Raw genomic sequence first — 23,324 nt, forward strand, 5'->3', positions numbered from 1 at the left:
AACAAAATGTAGTAAAGAATGTCGTCACTACTTTGAAAAAATCTCGTATCTAAAATCAATATGACAACAAAATTGAACCTTGACAAAATGTTCATAAAGTTTACTCAGAAAAATTATCTATTTTGAGGTACCTACGAGTTTTTTTTAAGTAGTGACGATGTGTTTTCTGTTTTACAATGTCGTCAATATTAAGTTTGTATAAATAACTTAAATCTTAAGTAACTGTTTTTTTTATTATAATTATGATTAATGTTTTATTTTTGTATATGGTTAATATACTTAAATTAGATCTTTAAAATATCACTTGAACAGCTGCAACACTAATTGTCCAATGTTTATTGTAACGGACGCTTCGTAAACCCTTTTGTCCTACCGCATTAAAGAAACGGTGAAATATTATGGTTTCCAGTAGTAGGTAGGAATATAATACTGACAAAGGAGGAAGAAAGTGAAGCCATTATTATTTCACTTATTTGTGCGGCGTAAGCCAAAGAGCAAAGTCGGGTGCTATTCGGAATCTTTCATTTATTTTGTTACATCCATTGTTTTGTTAAGTTTTGAATATTTTTTACCGGTCGTAATCCCTTTTTACCCCTTTTTCGCGTTGGGTGTTCGCTCATTTATTGTTGCTTTATTGCACTCGTTTAGCCGGCGATGAAGGTTGTATTACAGTACATAATAGAAGCTGCCTTTTTTCGAAATTGAGATTTGTGTGTTGTTATTTCAGGTAAAGTTTCAGTTCTGTTTACACTTACTTTCATATCTTTAGTGAAAAGTATCACGTTAAAAGTACAATTTCTATGTAGTTCGTTAATATTTCGATTACCTGACCCTTTATTTGCTTCAAGGGCAGTTAAGCACACGCATGTAGCCCGTGGCCAAGTTTGCTTTAATAACTGGTTCCCAAAAACAATTAGTCGGAGCTCTTTGTAAAGTAAAGAATTTTATCGGCTAGATTTATTATATTTGAAGAGGATGTTATCGCCGGTTCGATTGCTACGGGCCTGAATCGCCCTGCGGAGCGTGAATACGGAACCAGGTAGACACAAACATTTATCGGCCGTTTTAGTTTTTTGTTGTTACTTTTGTTATTTGAATCCCTCGGATATATTAATCTCGCGTGGGTCCATCAGAACCAGTCATTATCTGAAACTTTGGGGCGTATTGTATCCGGGTGCCTAGTTATTATGGGCATTCTATTAAAATAACCCCGTATCATTTACGAAATTAGGTACATCGCTAAATATTTTATAATGACGGGAGTCGAAATGAGTTGGCCTGGCAGCGTTTAGGAGGGTATTATTGGAGTAAGCCGCATGCGACGGACTCAAGCCCTATAATGACACTGTTCTTAAACGATTTTCTCAAATTATGAGAAGGTCGGTTTTATTCATTAAACCATCTCAATTGTGCCATGCCCGGTTATTATCAGGTTAGCAGATTTGAAGTTTAGTTTTTGACATTTTTTTTTTTTACTTTTGTATTTGTACACAGGTAAATTGATTTATCATTTTAAAGCAATATACTTATTTAAGCAATTGATCTCATGTTCAGAATACTAATGTCCTGAGCAAATAGTTTAACAAAAATAGGAAACAGGGCAAATGTTTTCAAACTTTTTTACCATATTCTTTGATGCCCAAAATTGATTTTGCGTAGTCATTAAACAATTGTAATACCTGTGTATAAATGTAATAACCAATAGAGTTGTCACTCGTTTACTAAATGAATTGTTCCCTACCGGTGCAAGCGGCCAAATGTACCAGTTTGGCCTTTTTTTTAGTGCACTAGTTAGTACGTAATAGATTATATGAATGGTTCATTCTCGTTCCAATGCCAGTTCCGTTTCTTTTTGTTAACTAGTTCTCACTTAAACTAGTACATTAAAAAATAGTACAGGCGCTTGGCGCGTTCGTCGGTCAATCGAGGCTATTCGGAGTTGTTCGAAGCGAATTGGTTCATTTGTTATCTCGAGACGAGATATCGCACTACTATTATGAGCAGAAAGGAGATCGAATATATTTTCTAGTACCTACAGTAGGTATAAGGAACAAATTCTTTTTAGTACTTAGTAGGTACATTTACTTTAGAAGCCTAATAACTAAAGAATATCTAAACTAATGATGGCTTAATCAGAGCTGTCGTTTCTGACATTTTGGGCATTATGTACCTACAAGTATTAGCTTTTTCATTTCAATAATTGTGATGAGTTGATGACGAGCAATTTATTATTTCACTTTGAAGAGTGGCCGTGACAAGCATTGTCAGTGTGCAAGGTTTCGTTTAGACACGGAAATAAGAGGAAATTCCCAAAAAGTCCTCTTTAGCGGCGTAAGAATATTATTTGTCCGGGGAACAAGAAGGCCGTCCGCCGCGCGACAATAGGTCGGCCGCTCCACTGCCCGCCCCGGAAAGAATCAATTATACAAACCCCTAACCGAAGACATGTTACCGAATGGGCGAATTGTTTGTTTAATAACATTTCGTAGCTACTATAAAAGTCACGCTAAAATATTTGTCGCCTTTGTCCGGCGTGCCTTTGTACGTAAATGAAGCGATAGACATTTTTCATCATTATTGCCGTCGACAGCTCTGTTATGTCTCTATTCGGGACGGATACGGTTGTAGTTTTTATGGGAATGCTTCCTGTCTCCGTGACTGTGGTATTTTTTAACATTTTTATACGTCTTTTCATTGGGGTGAGAAATTCGAATTATAGAATTAACACATTCATCATGCTTAACGTTTAAAGCAACAGACAATAAAATATACAAAGCAGTCTTGCATTCCTAAAAAATACTATGTCTCGTACTACTACAGCTCGTTGCGTTTTAAGTAAAATATTTACGTAAGCTTCACAGCCGGGGGTTGTCAAGTTGTTTATTTAATTATACAAATAGAATCATTAAACCAGCGCTGTGCGAAGTTCCTAGTTGCAAATTTTATTTTGTCTGTACCCACTTACTAAAATTTCAAGAATAAAGGACTATCAATTTTGAAACATAATTATGAAGGATAGTTTTAGAAGACCGATTAAATAAAACATATTACTCAAAATACCATTCGAATGAGATGAAAAAAATTGTCCAAATTTCAATTACGAGTAGAGTAGTATAATTACTGTTCTAATTAATTCAAATTCAAAAAACATTCAAATGATTTATTCAGTAAATAGGCCGCAATGGGCACTTTTACACGTCATTTTTTAAACTACCAGCGCTTTCGGAAAGACCATCATTGCCAAGAAGAATGCCAAGTATTAGTTTTATAACACCTATTATAGAGAGTTTTACTATTTTCGAATTTTAGTATCAAGTTTCGAACCTACCTACTAAAGTTTTAGTAGTTTAAACCATCTATCGGCTCACTATAAAATTCTAAACGTGGTTTCTCAGGTTTGATTTTTCTACCCCCTTGGTGCTATTCGTGAGAATATTACATAAACGTCTCGCCTCATACAGTAGCACTCACCACTCATGATCATCCATTTCTATGCCGCAGCTATTGCGTTAAAGTGTGCTTTGAATATACTGACGATGCTTAAATTGTTTTTAAAGGAGTAGATTTCATCCTTAAATTTGTTATTTTATTCTTAACTACGACTCCGTTAGCGCAAAATTCATTTATCGCTATCCCGTGGGAACTATGCAATTTTCCGGGATAAAAACTATCCTATGTCCTTTGTCGGGATTCAAACTATCTGTATACCGAATTTCATCTAAATCGGTTCAGTGGTTTAGACATGATGAAGTAACAAACAAACAAACCAACAAACAAACAAGCAAGACTTACAAACTTTCGCATTTATAATATTAGTAGGAAGTAAGATTCGATGGTCAAGTATTTAGCCATACTCATGATACTCAGCCAGCCATAGTCGATCCACATATTGTTGATAGAATTGGTAACCTAAGTATTACTTGACGTTAAATATTTTGATTATTGTCCTCGTAAAAACAAACTTTTATAAAAACTTAGAAGAAAACTTTTCTTTTCCGATGAACATTATGCAACCACTAAAGCATCCTACTCGTTACGGCAATGAACGGACCCCCCAATAAAACCGATTTTATTGCTGTTTCCTCTCTCGGTTCGTTGGCATTCATCCCGAGAACTACCAAATCATTAAAGCTTATATTTGTTGATTTTTTTGTTCGTCTCTTTGTTTGCTTTATGATAATAGGTGTTCGTTTCGTAGCGTTTCGTGCGCCGAGCGCGAGAACGGTTCGGTGTGAAACTTAACGCCTTCATTCACGCTTCTTTTTGATAGAGGCATTTGGTTTAGCAAGCCAATGTTGTTTTTTTTAGACTGAGTTGAATTTCACAATACAATTTATTTATTTATCTATCATATCAGTTTTAGAACATAAACATAGTCACATTCAACGAAAATACCAAATAACCACAAACAATAATAAAATAAAAAAGAGACGGAACACCACACCCTCCGGTCAGAATTTGGAGTGCAGGAACATCCGCTGTAGCTTGGCCTTTGGCTTTGGAGTCAAAAAGAGCAAAAATTGATAGACTCGAGCAGCTGGATAAACAACTCAGATCCCTTCAACCGACCCCGAGCTGCCTCGCGGATGTGCTCGAAGACCTTCTCTTCCGTCGTCTTCTTGTCCAACCGTGACAGGTAGATATCTGTCAATGGTACTGCAGCTTGTAAGTATACAGGACGACACTGCCCGCACAAAGGGAACCACGCTGATTGCAATTGCGCCTGAGATGGTGCTTCGTATTCACCACCGGCGTGAAGCCAACATCGTTCACGATTACTTTCGGCGATGATTGGTTGTTCCATTGAACCATCAATACATTTTTGAATTATCGAGTTTTATTCGATTTAAACTGTAGCGTTCACTGTCTTCATCACGTGAAAGCTTTGTATAAAGTTATCATTTGTTTAAATCTGCTAAAGTTTCAAGGGTACTTAAACCCTCTTATCATCCTTGATCGTCTTTCAATGTCCAACCCGATATTTATCCAACTATTATGGGTTCTTTGTAACGTAACTAAAGCTGCTCTCGTTAAAAGTTACAAGCGACCACCCTTGAACCTCGGGCCCTGGAATTTGGCAGCTAGTTCAAAAGTGCTGTAAGTGAACTCTGTTCGGACCATTATCCTAACAATAAGATTAAATCGGGGAATACGGTGATAGGCAAAATATCCTATCGAATTTTGGGGTTTTTTGAGTTAGCCGACTCTTCTCTTTAAGGTGATAGGTAATAATATTAATAATTAATAACGTGTTTTTGTGTGTGATTGTGTTTCTGGTTATTTTAAATATTACTAATAGTCATTATAAATTCCCAGTAAAAGTAAATACAGTGGTGTTGGAAGTGAGAGTTAAGGATTGATCATATAAAGTATATTACTTAGTATTAGTACTTCTTGTTTAACCCGTGTGTCTACTTCTCACATGTATAGGGGTTTGGGGACGATATTAAAAAGATTTTGGCAGCGAGCCACTAAGATATCGATCTTTATGCTTGGCCAGACGGCTTTAAGAGTTGCTCTAAGTGCCATGCCGTTCGGTTTAATGACTTCCTATGTTTGCAAGCTTTTGCTGCTATATTGTAATGAAAATATGTGGCGTTAACTGCTAGAAACTTAGAATGTGTTTTATGTTTGAGTAGGTAAATATTATTTTAATTTTATTGCGTACGTAATTGCTCAAATATTCATCTTTCTTTGCCTATAATTATATAATTTATCTCCACAGAAAGAGTCAATAAAGCAGGAAACGACTCGCACATAGAAGATAACGAATCAACAAACTTTTGGGCTAATTCATCGCAGGTGCTAGCTTATCGTAAACGCGAATTGGAATGTATTGTTAAAAATGTGTATAATTAAGTTGGAAGTAAGGCGTGAAAGGCGACACCTGCGTACATATCAGAGATCAGCCGTTACGGTTTATGGGGTACCAACCCAAAAACAATGGAAATGGCAAAAAGCCGAATGTGGGCTGTGACGCAGGAGCAGAGGCGCGGGCAGGTAACAGGGGTGCTCGGAAGGGTAGCGATGCGGGCCGCGGCAGGGTTCCACAATTTATGATTACTCCGTGTCAGAGTGCTAATGAACGCACTCTGTTGCTCTTTATTGAGATAACGCTAGCAATCGATGGCTGAGCCGGTATCGGACCATTACTTATTGCGTCGCCCGATCTTATTGCGTGTCCTTTTATATGCCTGGATGTTTTTTGCTCGACACATTCGTGCGAAGCGACTATTATTAAGCGCGCTCTAGGTACTCGATAAGTTAATCCATAAAGCTGTAAAACCTTGTAATAGGTATAATGTGAATATTTGCATTGGGTGGAAGCATCTACAGATTACTGATTAAACATTATAATTATAAATATGAAGAAGCTTACGTGTTTCATGTGTGTTGCTATTTTCTTTTTTTAACCGACTTCAAAAAAGGAGGGGGTTCTATGTTCCAATGTTTGTACTTTTTTATGTATGTTCACCGATTACTGAGTCAATTGTGGACTGATTTTCAAAATTCTTTTTTTATTCGAAAGAGTAGTCTTCTGAGGTGGTCCCATTGTCACCAAGTCAAGATCTGATGATGGGATTCTAGGGAAATCGAGGGCAAACCTCAAATTTTATAGTCACACCTATGGCGATTTTGGCATTTTTTAGCATTAAAATAAGCATTTACATTCAGAAAGTATCATTTGATAAGACCGTAGATGACCAATAGAACTCGTCGAAGCTAAGTAATGCTCGCTCGTCTACAAACGATCATGATTAATATACCTAGATTAGTGACTAAGCGGAAGCTTTAAGTTAATGATTCTTTCGAACTGATCTCATGCTGAAGCTGGAAGGTAGGCAACGGAACTCTGTTATAAAACAACGTAACTAAGCCGTGTTTGAGCTTAATGGAATCGTTGTGAGATGTACTTTGGCTACGAATCACTAAAAAGTGAGAAATAAAGAAATTTTTTAACGAAAAAGTAAACCGACCCAAAAAAAAATAACAAAAAATAAAACCGACTACAAAACCCTTGAAACTATTTTTCTAGATACCTACTAGCTCGAAGTCGGTGACTATCAGCACGACTCAGCAGGAGGAATTGAAACCCATAATATGTAGGTGAGGTAGACGACTATTGCTCCACTCCTGCTGGCTCGTGCGTGAGTCACCTATAGAAAAATATTTTCAAAGGTTTTGTAGTCGGTTTCATATTTTATTTTTTTGGAGTCGGTTTTACTTTTTAGTTTCTGGATCATGTTAATAGATAATACACTTGCATCCTTTTTCGTGTTCATTTATGGAGATAATTCTCCAGTGTCTCATCATTGTCTGTTCACTGAAAAAATAAGTTTAGTTAAATGTCATTGACCGCTTTGACGGGGACCTTTAACTTACTCATATAAATATGCACGTCCATCTAAATTATCAGAGCGTCTTATCTACAATTTTATATAAGGCATATCGTATAGGTGTAGCATTTTTATATGAGTCGAACATTAAGATCGCGTGTCCACATCTCGGCGACGAACGGCTCGCGATATCGATGATCGGATCGCACGATACGACCAGTAGGAATGATATCATCATCTGTACATTCTGTTTGCTACGCCACTGTACGGTGTAACTAGTATCGGCAAGTTACTAAGACGAGCGGTAGGCCTCATGTTGCTTTTGTTTCTATTTGCTTTCGCTTGTGTTGTAAGCTGTGAAGGTAATTTGTTTGCCACACTCGTAGCATGATTATAACTTAGATAGATACTTACGTATAGATACTTTCGTATTAATAAATTAAATTTAATTTTTTGCTGTATTTTTAATCAGATAATATTTAAGATACCTATGACCAGTCGCGTACTTTAGTGTATACAAACAAAATTTTCTAGACACTAAAGAATGAGAAACTTCTGGTGTGGCATCTTTATATAGGCTATGAATATTTCTTACCTCAGCTGCATGCCGGCTATACCCTTGGGTCAGAATCAAAAGCAACGCCTGGCCTAGGAATGCGATACGTAGATCTTATGCATGCTTTATCTCCTTCATCGAACGGCGGCGATTGTCCCGGTCACCGTTTGATTTAAGTCGTCTCCTGGTCTCGTTGACAAGTTGATACTTGGCTTCACGATAGCACGCTGATTATCTTGATATGTCCGCACTGGTTGTATACTCGGCTACGCACATGATCAAGATCATGAACAACGAAGAGGTAAAAAAAAACATTAATTTTTATTGGTTGTGTACATACATAGGTAAAAGATTTGTAAGTTCTCAGTCTGATTATAATTTAAAAGACTACAAGTACTGTTAAAATGTTACGTAAATTCTTACTTATATAAAAATGTTTTATAGTAATTTCTTCTCTTTTGTAATCTATAAAGTCGAACTCGTATGTACACAAATAAGTAAGTACCACTTTTTTGACTTCACCGTGGTTTCACAAATTGCTGAAAGTCGTGTGGAATTTCAACTCGATGTCTAATTCAACTCGGCCTATATGTACTTATATCACACTGCAGGGCACCAAGCCTTCCCTCAAAATAAAAGGGCTTGAGGTATAGATCCCTCACAGGTCTAGTGCGAATTGGAAACTTCACAGACGTCATTGAATTTCTTCGCAGGTATGGACGGATTCTTGACGATGTCCTTCATCGTGAAACTAATAATAAATTTCAAATGCTTAAATTATAACGACTTAATTTTCTCAATGTTAAAGGCTTTCAAAGAACAGCAGACAGTATTATTACGGGCCAACATTGCGATTACATAAATCCTACACAGACATCGCCAAGCGAGACGTCCCCATGTAATGGTGCCGACAAACATTGACTCTTACTCTTAGGCTGGGCTTTAGAGCCCGTTATGTAAAATGTATGATCAGTCACATCGGAAATTGTAGTCGTTGGCTTAATATTTTATCTTCCATTTTACTCGGCCTAATAAGAATGCTAGAAACATTATCGTACATACATTCACGTACCACATAAATATAAGAAGTTTACAAAAAACTGAAATGTGTTCTATTCCGGCATGTAACGTAAATTGGATAATGAAGATAAAATAAATTCATATTTACCTAATGTTTGCTCAAGTGGTTCATTAGGAGTTTTATCATCATCATCATCCCAGCCTATATGTCCCACTGCAGGGCACAGGCCTCCTCTCAGAATGAGAGGGCTTGGGCAGTAGTTCCCACGCGGGCCCAGTGCGGATTGGGAACGTCACACACACCGTTGAATTGCTTCGCAGGTTTGTGCAGATTCCCTCACGATGTTTTCCCTTCACCGTAAAGCTCGTGGTAAATTTCAAATGTAATTCCGCACATGAATTTCGAAAAACTCAGAGGTGCGAATCGGGGTTTGAAATATTTCACTAGCTATTAGTGTAAAAAACATGCGGACGATAATGTCATTATTAGCGTGGATCAAATAACCATGAATCGTTTAGTTATATAAATTGTAGGTATCAATCACCTCCGTCTTGAAGTAAAACTTATCCGTAACTATAGTTTCTTTGTGAAACATACCGTATTATATACAGTCCGGCTCGAAAGGATGGACATTTTGACACGTTTCAAATTAAGTACTTACTGAAGGTAAGAGGCACTAAAATATTCAGATACTTGACTGTATATTATTTTTGCTGTAGATATTTCATTTTAAGATCAATTAATATTGCTTTGACAACGTGCCATTTCACTTTCAAATTATTCGAAACAATGACTCGTTTTTTTTAAAGTGACTAGGTAGCTAGCTATTATAATAATATTAAGTGTCGTAACAGTTGCAAAGTGCTCTCGGCAAACTGATAAGAACTTTCGGGATAACAGTTACTTGCCCGGCTAGCTCAGTCGGTAGAGCATGAGACTCTTAATCTCAGGGTCGTGGGTTCGAGCCCCACGTTGGGCGATCTTTTTTTTTGTAATTTTGTAATTAATGTTCGCTAGATATTTTTATAAAAAGAACCTTACCTTTATATTGTTTATTATTTTTAACGCTTATCTGTGAAAACCAATTTGTTTTTCTACTGTACCTACCTAAGTATAGCCAATCGAAGCGCGCAATCGTTCGGTCACTTAGTACCGTTAAAGGGTCAATGGATGGACAGACAGCTCTATGTAAAATGTTTCCCACGACGCATGGTCACATACATATATTTATGCACACTTGAACCTGACGATGGTAGCTATAATGTCATCGGATTTGTTGTAGCTGATCACCTATTAATAGCTGTCACTGAGATGTGCTTTGGGTCATTTGGATTCCGATTAAATTAAACGGTTATACTAGACGAACGGAACGAACGTTCGTAGTTCTTTGAAGCGATTTATGTGACGTGTTGATGTTATTATGTAAATCGGGTCACTTTTATTTCGTACTACATGACTATCAATTGCTTCCTTCTGTTGTTTTCCTCGTTGTACCTGCGCGTATTTTTGTAAATTGTGTTGTTTTGGACAATATATATATGCATTTAATAATATGAGAAAAAGACATAAACTAAAATGTATTGAAATAAAATAATCTACTTATAATATCAAACGTAAACATAACGTGCGTGTGGTGTCGGGTTAGAATTACACCTCTCCATTTCTTCCGTGAATGTCGTAAGAGGCGACTAAGGTATAGTACCGTAGGCGACAGGCTAGCAAAATGAAGACCACACGGTGTATTTATTGCAAATTTATTAAAATCCTGTAATTTCAGATCAACCTTTTGGTTTTTTATTTGTACAATATGGCTTGCGTTTGGCCACAATCACGCCTGATGGAAAGCGAAGATGAGGCCTACGATGGAGCACGCTTGCCTAGTAAATGCTCATTCACCCTAGACTTGAAAGCGGCCATATTGTAGTGTTCAGGTAACACAGTCGCAGGCAGGGAATTCCACTCCTTTGCTGTGCGGTAAATGAAGGAAGAGCGAAAACGCTTTGTGCGGATTTTCGGAATACTGACAACAGCGAGTGAAGCGAGAAGTTTAGTTTAGTTTAGTTTATTGAATATCCTTACTAATATAACAAATGCGAAAGTTACTCTGTCTGTCTTGTTACTCTGTCTGCTGTCTTAACGCTTAAAGCATAAAACCTATTTAGATGGATAGCGCCAAACGAATTCTCCGCAGACGGAGTCGCAGGCAACTGCTAGTTCAGTATAAAATTAAATCGTAATTTACATTACATGTAACTTGTTTTTATTTTTATTATTTCTGTTTATATTGTATGCGTAGTTTTTTTTTGCGAAAAAGCGAATAAACATTTCTATTTCTATTTCTACGTGTCAAAGAATTTACTCTAAAATAATAGTTGTCATGAGTCATGAGCTACGTATTGTGTGGAGAACAGATGGTCGTTGGGGCCGAAAGGTCCTCGAGTGGAGACTGCGTATCGGCAAGCGCAGCGTGGGACGTCCACCAACGAGATGGACGGATGACCTAGCTAGACGCGCGTTCACGATGGATGCAAGCCGCTTTCAACCGCGACAACTGGCGGTCTATGGGGGAAGCCTATGTCCAGCAGTGGACGTCCTACGGCTGATATGATGATGATGATGATTATGACGTATAACACGCGGGCGCTAGTGATCGTATTTACCTTCTCTTTCTACCCTCATTCAATACCGTCAGACAGAAATAAATGACAAAAAACGATTGTACAATAAGGCCACTCACTGGACTACAGAATCTCTAAAATTATGAATTTGTCTGTGACTCCACCAGCAAATAATAGTATACCCATTGTACGTCGATAACGTTGCCTTTCTCGCACTTACGCTGCCCTGTGACACCTACGCCAGGTATCTTGGTCAATAAACTTGTGTGCAATAGGTAACCTATTTATGTCACTTTATTCCATTGAAATGTCTGTTTGTTTTCAGGTAAGAAATATTGAACCAGGAGTTTATCGGTTTCACGTGGTAAGTAATTTATGATTTTAATTTATTTTTCTTTGAAATTAACTACCTACCGTGAGATTCAGACATATTAAAAGTACATTATTTATGGCTATTTCAGTACTGCTGCCCGCGATTTCGTTTATTCTTTTGTTCATTTATTACTATCCCGCGAAACTATGAACATATCCAGGTCAAAAACTATCCTTTGAGTTAAACTGTCTGTATGCCTAATTTCACTCAATATCACTAGCCATTGTAGTGTGAAAGAGTTCAAACATGAGACATACAAACTTTCAAATTTAATTGTCAGTTGAAAGTTAGATCTGAGTGGAGACCGAAAAGTTGGACCACGTATTAGAATAACAAAACGACTGACTGCAAAAAGTTCCGTGACGTGAGACATAAAATGAACTTTGGCGAATTTCCGTGTCACAACAGAAACTTTCATACAAATTATTATCAACGTCGTTAAGGTGTTCAACTTTTTGAACTCCACTCATATGTCATTAGTCATTATGCTGTGAAGCTGATGATTTTAGAAAGATTTCACCAAAGCGTTGGAGCCTTCGCGACTGAAACAAAACAACAACACGTTTATTATGAAAAAAGTTCTGCTTCAATAAGCCCCAATTGAAATCGTTGAACAGAACAGCTTTTGTAATTTGAGTACGTAACAGGCTATTTATTAAGCTCATGATCAATAATTAAGTTAGTGGGAAGCTCTACGTAATTCATGCGACAAAGTAGTTTTTTCTGCTCTAATAAATACTGTTCCATCATTCATCGTTAGATACATCTTGACTATTTTGTAACGTTTATAGTAAATAAGCACCGAACTATCGCGTGTCCTGCGTCTATTGCGAATGCGCCACTCCGTATAGACTCGTGATTTTCTGGTCTCGGATAATGAGCTAGCTGTATTTAACAACCACGTACTGGAAATTATTTTAGTACAATTCTACTTAAAGTCATGCCATGATTATGAAACTTTTAAAACCCAAATTATATTAAGGACCGCGCTGCTTGTAATGTTTTGGAGATCTGTTGCGGGAGCTAAATTTTAATTTTGGTTTATGAGATATCATTCCTTAACGTGAAAAATGCATTAGGAAGAAATAAATAATAAGCGAAGTGTTATTATTTATCATTTATTGCATTAAATATAATTAAAAATTTGATCATCACCAACGTTACCAAAAGAAAGCATACTATGGTTGGTAGACCTGTGTTGTAGGTCGTGCGGTCTAATGCCGTTCGTCAGGTGTGAATCCTCTCTAGACTCCGCTTCAAAACGAGCACACTTATCATTATCTAACTTGAGGCAAAACTGTAAGCGTTCGGAGTTGAATAGCGGACACCGCCGCGGGTCGGAGTGTTATTTTCATCATAAAATTACATTTCAATCTGAGTGAGGCTGCGGCCGCGGTGATTGCCGCGTTAACCGTTAAGACGGGTAGTTCGCAGAAACGTCTACTCCGCTCAACTTGCAGAATATTGTTCAAATTTAACGTGATTACATTAAAACGATTCCCACTTGGCTCATTCTGCGATATTGAATACTATTATTATGTGTGGTTTAAGTTTACAGTGTCTCATTAAATATGTTACTTCTTACGGGCTAATGCGCCCGTAGGCGTCTATTCTCCATGATAACTAGCAATAACTACCTCACGATAAATAAATAATAAATAATCAGCGATTTTCAATTACAAGTGGCGCGGTTGAATCAGATTTACATATCTGCAAAACTTGTTAACTACGGTAGAATAGAGCGTTATATTAACTGATCGCGTAGTAAACGTCTGCTTCGTGAATGGTAATCAGTAAGATAATCACGCATAATTGAAAGAAATTATTTTCATATTTTAATATACCTAACTTAAGCTTTAGATACAGTAAGTGTTGGAGACAGACAGCCTTTCAAGCTTTTTATTGTTTATTTTTACAGTTTTCATGTTAGTTGTGTGCGTATATAATATCATACGTCCTCTATTATATTTAAATAAAATATTAGATAGTAATATTGTATATCAATTTTATTTCTTTCACACCGTAATATTATCAATCAAAGAAATAAGTGCCTAAATGATCGAAAAGAAAAAAAAACTGGCAACATGACGCACTCTCGATCACTCCACAAACTCCAAAAGCATACCTGAAGTAAGCGAGTCATAACACGTTAAAGATTGAAATGAGATGATAAGAGGCAAATCAGAAATCTTGCCGAAAATACGTATTATGAGGCGGCGGTAATTTTATAAGGGATTCCGAAGTTCGATATGCGGCCAATCATTACCGAGCTGAGGCATGCTCTCGGTACGTAGCGTCGGCTTTTTGCGAGATCTAGGGAGATAGGCGTGGGCTTAAATATGCGAGGAGGTTTGTAAGAGGATCAGTGCTCGCGCAGGTATCACGAAATAACACCCTCGCGCTTTATTTCACGCGGCTCGACTACATTATCAACATGATAAAAGATAAAACTCGTCCTGTCTGGATGATGTAAAGGCCCTTAGCCGATTGCCGAATTGGATTTTATACACTTTCTTGCATGTACTCGTCTTCAGTTAAAGTCGTACTTTATTGTTCCGTGCGTCTCGCGTCGGCCGCTCGTTAACGCGACCTCTCGTATATTTATTGTATCCTCTTCAGAAAATACAATTTCCATCTTGAATGCCAATAAATTTAACGCTGTGCATACATTCGCATCTCCTTTAAAATAATTCTGAAATTAGCCTGTTGCTTATTAAAGTGAAACCGGAATTCCGACGAATGAGACGCGTGCTTTAAAGGTTAATTTCATCGAATATATCACCTGCGCCCACCTTACTTAATAAATAAATTGACCTAACAGTAAAAAAAGTTATTTTTTGTTTTCTCTAAACCCAAAGTTATATTGCATTCTCTGAATTGTTGTCTTTTGATGTCAAAGTTCTATGATTAATTATATATCGAATTGAACTTTGAAGATTACCTACTTATGTTCATATAGTTTTTTTTTAACTTCAACAATGAATTCGACATAATGCAATTGATTTGAATATATTAAACTTTTAACATGTCATGTCAAATTATCGCTGACGCTACACCCGTGGTTGTCAGGAAAAGAACAATTCAGCAAGATACAAGATAACATGTTGGATGTGAAATAAATTTCTTTATAACTTGCAACAGTGTTGTTTAATTGACGCGTCAGTAAGGGTTCAAGACAAGCCCTCCGTGTGTCGTACTATCGAGATCGTATTTGTACTTACAATAGGGATGCGGTGATTTTATCATAGAATCCCTTACTGAGGCAAATCGCAAGTTCAGGGTACATACCTTTGTGTTGGTGTAAGTTTCCTATATTTTAAATAATATTTTCAAACATATTCCAAGGGTTTGCTTATACTACCTATTTTTTTTATTTAGCTTATATAGGCCCCACTACTGTATCGAAAATACAAACTGAGACATGGCCATGCACAGAAAAACCAGAAAAAGAGACCAGAGCTGGGAATCGAACCCAGGTCCTCAGCAAACCGTGCTGCGTGCTATAACCCCTACACCACCGCTGGACAGGATTCTAGACACGAATTCTCCTATGCACACATACATATATCAGGTTGCTTTTTTCCACTACGCTACTTAAGCAGTAGCACTATGTATGTATGTATTTATGGTTTCACAGGATACCCGTAAAAGTAACGAATTTGGAGTTGAAATAAAAAAATACAAAAAGACTCCAAAAAACCAATCATAATAGTCCCACTACTGGGCAAAAGCCTCCCCTTTTTTTTTCACTCGTCTATACTTTTGGCCAACTCTTATCAGTTTGATTGGAAACGGTCCAAATCATCCCGCCATCTCCTTCTTGGTCTGCCTCTGCTCTGGTGCCCGCCGCATGGAACCCTTCGTCTTCGTAGTCAGATCTTCAAAGCACTGAAGACGCGTTAAACCCCTTTTGAAGTTGTCAAAAAATATCGCACGTAAATTTTTCATCGAAATTTCCATTTTCACAAATGACTTGTCAACTTTGAACCGACGCTGTACTAAAACGGTTCGGCCGATCTCGAGTTTCAAATATTTTAAGATGATACTAGTTTTTTTTTTTAATTATCAGGGGAGGGTTGCAAACGACAGAACTTAAAAGGCAGCTCTCGTATCTCATGCTACCTATAGGTATATAACATAAAATATTAGAATTATTTTTCCAACAGGACCTTGTCAGCTCATTAAACCGACCGATCGCAATTTGCGCTATGTTCTTAAATGGATTTAGAATTTGATCTGTCGATGGCTAGGCTGAAGTCGCGTGTGGCGAGTCGCTAACACTTGATATATAGCCTTCGTAATCACGGCTTTGCCCGTATGAGATTTATACCTCACCTGTTGCGCCAATTATTTACATTCGGAAGTCATTTCTCTCGGATTCGATTCGTTTCGTTAATGATTTTGATTGGAAGAAAGATGATGACTTATTTGCTTAGTAGCTATCGCTAAAGGTAGATATGTAGGTACACATACCATACGTATTGTAGTATTGGCAATCGACGGAAAGTATATCTGGGCCAATCAACTTTTTTACCCACACTAACCTGTCCGCGACATTTTTCAAACAATTGCAGATTTTTATAAGTAAACATGTTTTTTCTGTAATTTAATAGATGGTGTACATGAATACATGCCATTCTACGTAAGTTAAACCAATTAATCCGTGAAATATCTTGTTGGAAGTACGATTTTTGGTAACGCCAGAGTCAATTTTGGTAACGCAGGAGACGCCCAGTGTCGGTAAAATAGTTGATTGGCCCATCTGCGTTTTTTCCTTTTTGCCAAACAAAAGAACAATATCGAGACATTAATAAAATAATAAATATCATGGGACACTTCACACCAATTGACCTAGTCCCAAACTAAGCAAAGTTTGTACTATGGATACTAGGCAACGGATCAACATACTTATATATAGATAAATACATATTTAAACCCTTATAAAGAGGAAAAAGTCAATTTCATTTCAAAATATTACAGCTAAAATTACTAAACTACAATACAATTAAAATAAAATAAATACAACCTAAACCTATAATACAACTAAGACCTAAACTACACTACAACCTAATATATTTAAATACATATTGAAGATCCAAGATCCGAGAGCAAACAAATATCTGCCCCGGCCGGGAATCGAACCCGGAACCTCAAGCATCGTAGTCAGGTTCTTTAACCACTTGGCCATCCGGTCGTCACATTATTTTTAACAAACATAACTTACAACTTGCTATAAAATATTTCCCAGTGTAGATGATTCATATCGGCTTCACCACGTAGTATTTACACTAGTCTCTTGTAAAACGACGGCGATATTTTTTCAAGTTGGCGTTAAGCTTGCAACCTATCATTTAGGTAAGTATCGGTTGGCAGTGACGATAATTTGTTGATAATTGTATCTCTGTCACAACGCCACGTCGGCACCAGCAGCCTCGAAATATTCTACTGGGAGTTACAATTTCTCTTAAATAAATGTTAAATTTAATAACTTGCATTACTCAAGTATGCAGTTTTTCAAGATATCACAATAATCCTATAGATTTTTTAGTAAAAAATATAATAACTAGCTTTTGCCCGCGGCTCCGCCCGCGTGGTATTCGGTTATCGCGCGCTGTTCCCTCGGGAACTGTGCATTTTTCCGGGATAAAAAGTAGCCTATGTCACTCTCGGGCCCATAAACTTTTTCTATGCCAAAAATCACGTCGATCCGTAGCTCCGTTGCAGCGTGAAAGACGGATAAACATACACACAAACACACACACTTTCGCATTTATAATTAGTAGTATGGATATCTTTTTTATATATAACTGTTCGCTTGATATCAGCTTAAATACAAGCTTACAGGTGTGCTAATTGGTAGGTGTCGAGACCCAGTCCATACCAAATTTAACGCCTTTTTCATACTTGTTTGCCTACAGAATTTGCTGTGTTTACTATAACACCGTTTCATTCAGACGCAAATATTGACTGACTTGTTTCACTAAACAGCTGGCTGTGTGCATTTGTTTTATTTTAGGCCTGTATTTAAGTATTAAATGCTTGCTTAATGAAGACGTTATTCTTCTAAGCATACTTGAACATTTTGAGATTTATTTTCTATTTGGTTTGGCAATGTCTTTTGTTTTCACATAATTCGATAAACGTCTTACCTTGAACCAGAATACTAGAATGGAATAGGTAAATTAGAACCTTTGTACCTCTTCTCTGAAGGCATAAATTTTATAAATAAACAAGCAAGACCCTGTACTGTGTAAAATATATTTTTAACGAGGATGTTAAATTAAGTTCTAATTACCGCGGTTAAAAGGCAAAAGGTAATTTATAGACACTCGACTGTAGGTCATCACATATCTCATTCGTAACACTCACCTACACCAGTGTGTGCCCAGCCGAGCAGATTCACCTGAAATCTTGTTTTAGTAATTTGCGCCTTTATTTGTACTGTTATAGGGTCGTGGTACTTGTTATTTGAGTCTGTGGCGCGTTCAGCCTGACCGCAGACCGGTGATTTATCTGCGCGCATCTCCGACCTGCGAACAGATCGTTTATTGCCCGCTTGTTATTTTATAATGTATTTTTAACGGGCAGTGATACGTAGTTCAACAATCGGCTGGCCTTCAACGAAATTGTTGAACACCTTAACGAAATAAACTATAATAATTCACAGACACAAACATAGGCAAATCTAAGCAAAGAAGATAATGTGGCACCTAACTTGTTTGTTGAATAAAGCAGACAACAGTCATAATGAAAGCAATTGATTTCTAAAAATACAATAAAATACAATACAATTACTCTTTATTGTAAGTACACCAATAAATAAATAAATATATGTATGATTCCAAAATGAAAATAAAGTTTTCTGATTACTCAAATATTCTGTTATTACAAAAATAAATGTTTTTATTAATGTTTACAGTTCGAATTAATTTTCAAATTTTGTGTGTGGTGTGATGGAATAATATTTTAGAACATTTAATACTATTCATTGAGAGTTCTGGATTTTTCCCTATTGTAATGATGACACAATTAGGTTCCGCACGTAAATGATACAAATAGGTCTAAGAGTAAAAAAAAATAGATCATGGAGGGTCAGGACGAACCAGCCGTAACGTCTGGTACCGTTTTCTTGATATGATATGAGTGATATAGTTTCTCTACATGATTTGACCATCGATATACGCGGCAGATTTACAATGCGACCTGTAATTTATAGCGATGTTCGATCTAGATGTAATTTAATGTTGTTGGCGCTCATAAATCAAGTTCATCCACCGCTCACACTGATACCTACGGGGCTGCGAGACTTGTTAACCCGATAATGTTGCTGGAATTTATCGGACGAACCGTTTGTTCAAATTAATGGCGACACACTGTGGTTTTTAATTTGTTCGGTCCTCGAATAGTGGGCATTATAGCCAAGTCCCCTTTATTCTCGCATTAAAATTCTCCTTCGAGTGGTGGTGTAAGAATTCTATTTACTTAAACAGCGGGGCAATTATTTTCAAAGCTTCGAATGCATTCAAGTCACCGTGGCTGAGCTGGACATCGAGAGGAAATAGCGTCGGTAGGCGGCTAATCGAGCGAGCGGCGTGTCGGCAGCCAAGAATAGCCGATCGGACACTTTTTGTCGTCTCATTCCGGCGCGCATCGTTCGTTAGGCGGGAAACCAGCGCCATAAACTTGACGGGAATGTTCCCCATATTTGCGTAGAGCCAACTCTAGTCGATCGATTCAAACACTGGACGGATGTTACTATTTGTACCTTATCCTACTTAATTCGCATTCCAATGTTTACGTAAAAAATTGTAAATTGTTAATTCTATTTTTTTTGCTGACTGTACTTAATTGTCATACAAATTACATTTTCATCAAGCGGAGACGGCCCTGGCCAGTCAACTATAGCCCTTATTATTGTGTTGTCACCGGATTTCAATCGGATACCGGAAAGTGGTCGAAAAAAAATTGTTTGCAAATTTGGAGAACATACAGTCAAAGAAACTGAATCGCCTACTAGGGTTGAACCTTTGCGCTACTGATGTCATATTGACATTCCATAAATCTGCCAAAGAATTCATAGCGAAATTAATTACTTATGAAAAGGTACCTTGGTATGTAGGTATTCAGTTTCCTCGGCTGTACATGTAAAGTTGTGTTTTGTTGTTGATCTATTCTGTGGTTGTTGCTTGTTTTTATTTTTAATTTTTGCGTTCCAAATGTTTTTTTCTGTGTACCTACTGAATATCTGTAAATAAATTTCTCTCTCATACAAACTTACTATATTTATTTTGCTTTCACTACCTTGGTAATAATAATGTGCGTATGGATCATGTACTTATATTTCCTATACTGTATTCTTTAGGTACACATAGATATACGTTAAATTGTAAATTCCTTAACGTTGATTCAAGGTTAAACAATAATTGATCCAAGTAGTACAGACAAAAAGTTGAATGCAAATTATTTCTCAAACATACCATCTTGAGTATATGCAAGGACTATTCTATAATTATATTCACAACAAATAAGTCTTGAATAATACAACAACTTACAAAAAACGAGCCATTTATAACAAGAACGTCTTTACCACTGTTATTAATGAAGCGGACATCTGAGGCAAAAACGCTTGTGTCTCATATATGAACGTGCGGTGATGGCTCCTTGATACGTGGTTTGTTCCCTACAAGGAAACTTATTAATTTGTTTGCACATTACCCACTTCCTTCAAGGGCGCGACCAAGTGAGTCGATTTGTGTTGAGATAGGCAGGCTCGCTTCGGCCAGCAGATTAAGCGTTTACGAACAAAATAAATTATTATCAAGTGCCCCGCAGTGCATATTATTTTTCTCAGAAAAAGATAGATCGCTTAAGCGATTTTACGGGAAATTCATTTTGCGAGTGAACGACAGGGCCAGGCGGTGACCGGCGTGCGCGCAGGGTTTGTGGCGATCTCACCGCGCTCGTTACAGTTACTGATAATGACGGATACGATTTACTCAAAGGCCGAGTCGAGGTTGTAATTCAAGTACCTTATCAATTATTCTGTGACGCCAGCGTTTGTGGGTTTTTAAAACAATTTTCATCACACTTGCTCGTAAACAATGTCGTTACATGCAGGCTACCTTGGTTGCAACCCTACAAATAAAACCCTCGACCTTAATGTGCTTGTCATGAAACCCGTGGTCGGTAAATGAGTCATTACCCGTACTGATACTGCTGCGCGCGCTCCTGCTCCGCACGGCGCTGCTGCACGCGCACACCCTCCCGCAGCCCGGGCGCGAAGTGCAGGGGAGGATGCTGGCGCTGCCCTAGAGCGCAGCCTAAGGTATCGGCAATGAGGCAAAAATAATATATTTTTTGTCTTAAAAATAAACAATTTTACTCGCAAATGTGATGAAAAACAATGTATGTCGCACGGGCGGTACTAGAATTACGAACATCGACTCATTAAAGCCAGAAGTGTAATCGTTCGTAATTCCTTATTTAAGACACAATGTACTATTACAATTCAGAACCTAATTCTGCCTTTGCTTGGCACCAGTCGGCATGATGGCTTTAAGAACGTTTAGTGAGATATGTGCGTACGCAGGCCCCGCCCCAGTTGTCGCCGCGGCGCAGCTGAGCTGCAATTAATCCACTGTAATGCGATACGAACCTCCTGTCGTCGGCGACGTAATGCATCGTGATTTACTAGCAACGAACAAGCCGTTAATCTTATTACCACTTTCAATAACTTTATTATCGAACACACGCTACTAGAATTCTTCAGTCCAATATATACCTTGAACGGACAGCTCAGAGATCATTTGAACATACAAATTATCTTGCGGTAGAATTTGAACGCTTCCCACGAAATTTATATTTGTCGACTTAACGTTATTTGTCTGCTTTACCGAAAGCGGAAAGTTAATTCGACTATAATTTCGATTAAATAAGTACGTACGTTGAACAATTTGATCCTTATGATTTCAAAAAAATAAATGAGACATCGCTCACCTCACCTCCCTGTATAAAATGTACAGTCGGGTACGAAGGGAAAAAGCGAGGATGAAAACAGGGTACTTTAGTTGCGTTTGAAACTTACTGGTACGTGAATAGTGAATACCACACTTTCGAAGAGTCAACTGTTAAAAAATATATTATGAACCGGAATATTCATGGAAATATATTATTTTGCCAACATAATTATGGAGGTGATTAACACTCTTTTAATTTTTTTTTGATATTTCTGATGCAGGTTCTCTTTGCTTACCTCCTTTATTTTCTTTTGCAATCCGGTGTTTTCCGTTTACTTCGTCAATATTTTTCCTTATATTATAGTAGTAGTGAGTTAGTTTGTTTGTTCCGCTTTCACGCCTTGACTACTTAACCAATCACCATCAATTTTTGCATACATCCTATTAGAAGGATAGCCCCGAAAAAATGAGTAGGGTAGACCGGGGCAATAGTACCGCTTTAGAAATAATAACTTATAATTCAGAATCTAAAGCTACCACGTAAAAATCGCATCGGATATAACATTCTAGTCTAATTTGGCTATTAGGATCTAGAAAATAATTTTCCATTGATCACGGTAGAAAGGTGCAAATTGAGTTTTTGTAGAGTTAAATAAAACCCAAAATAATGTACTAATCATCAGTATTTATTGTTAAGTTCTTAAGACGAATCAGTGTGTTATGTTGCATCAGTCTTAATTATAGAGACTCGCATTTAGACAATAAAAAGCTAGCGTTTCAGTTGAACTAAACGTAACATAATATTCTCCAAGTTTTTAAAACATATTATGTCGACTTATTGTAAAAAACACTTTGGTGCTCATAGCACTCGCCTTTTAAGCAATAACAACATCTCAATACAACAAAAATATACAATTATTTAACAATTACTAATCCCATACAGTTCCAATTGACCCCTGGTACAATCAACCCCATCCTTCACAACAAATTATTTTGAAAACAGATGACATTGCGGGTAGGTATTATAAAAAATAAGTATCAAAATGACGAAAATAACACGAAATAACGAAAATCATCGTGCAAAAACTCTAGGTCAATTGTAACGTTACAATTAACCCCGAGTGTTGTGGTACAATTATCCTTTTTTACTCGCACTCACTAAACTTCACAGATCTCGATTTGTATATCTAACTGACCCCTACACTATGACACATTACAAACTTTAATAACCAGAGAATTACAATTCAGTAAAACTTTCACACTACGAGTACAAAACGTAAATCGTAAATACAGTACCCGGCCATAAAGATTGCACATCGGTCTTTGGAAAGAGACTCGGCTAATTTCGGCTTGGTAGAGCGTTGTCACACACTACTTATGTGACGTTTGTCAGTTGTTGTACCGGTGCAATAGAGTACGGACGCCTTTAGATGAAAATATATACTCAAAATATAATAAAGAGT

The 23,324-nt window shown here is 37.2% G+C and overlaps 1 protein-coding gene and 1 non-coding gene across 2 annotated transcripts in view; both read left to right on the forward strand.

Moving 5' to 3' along the window:
* The window catches only part of Su(var)3-3 (lysine-specific histone demethylase Su(var)3-3), a 328,135-nt gene that overhangs the window by 219,694 nt on the left and 85,117 nt on the right, over window positions 1–23,324 (forward strand). The window lies entirely within an intron of this gene.
* On the forward strand, window positions 9,821–9,893 carry TRNAK-CUU (transfer RNA lysine (anticodon CUU)). Its single transcript has one exon. It is a non-coding gene; the product is annotated as a tRNA-Lys (tRNA).

This window comes from Choristoneura fumiferana, chromosome 16 (genome assembly GCF_025370935.1).
Source record: "Choristoneura fumiferana chromosome 16, NRCan_CFum_1, whole genome shotgun sequence".
NCBI classification, from domain to species: domain Eukaryota; kingdom Metazoa; phylum Arthropoda; class Insecta; order Lepidoptera; family Tortricidae; genus Choristoneura; species Choristoneura fumiferana.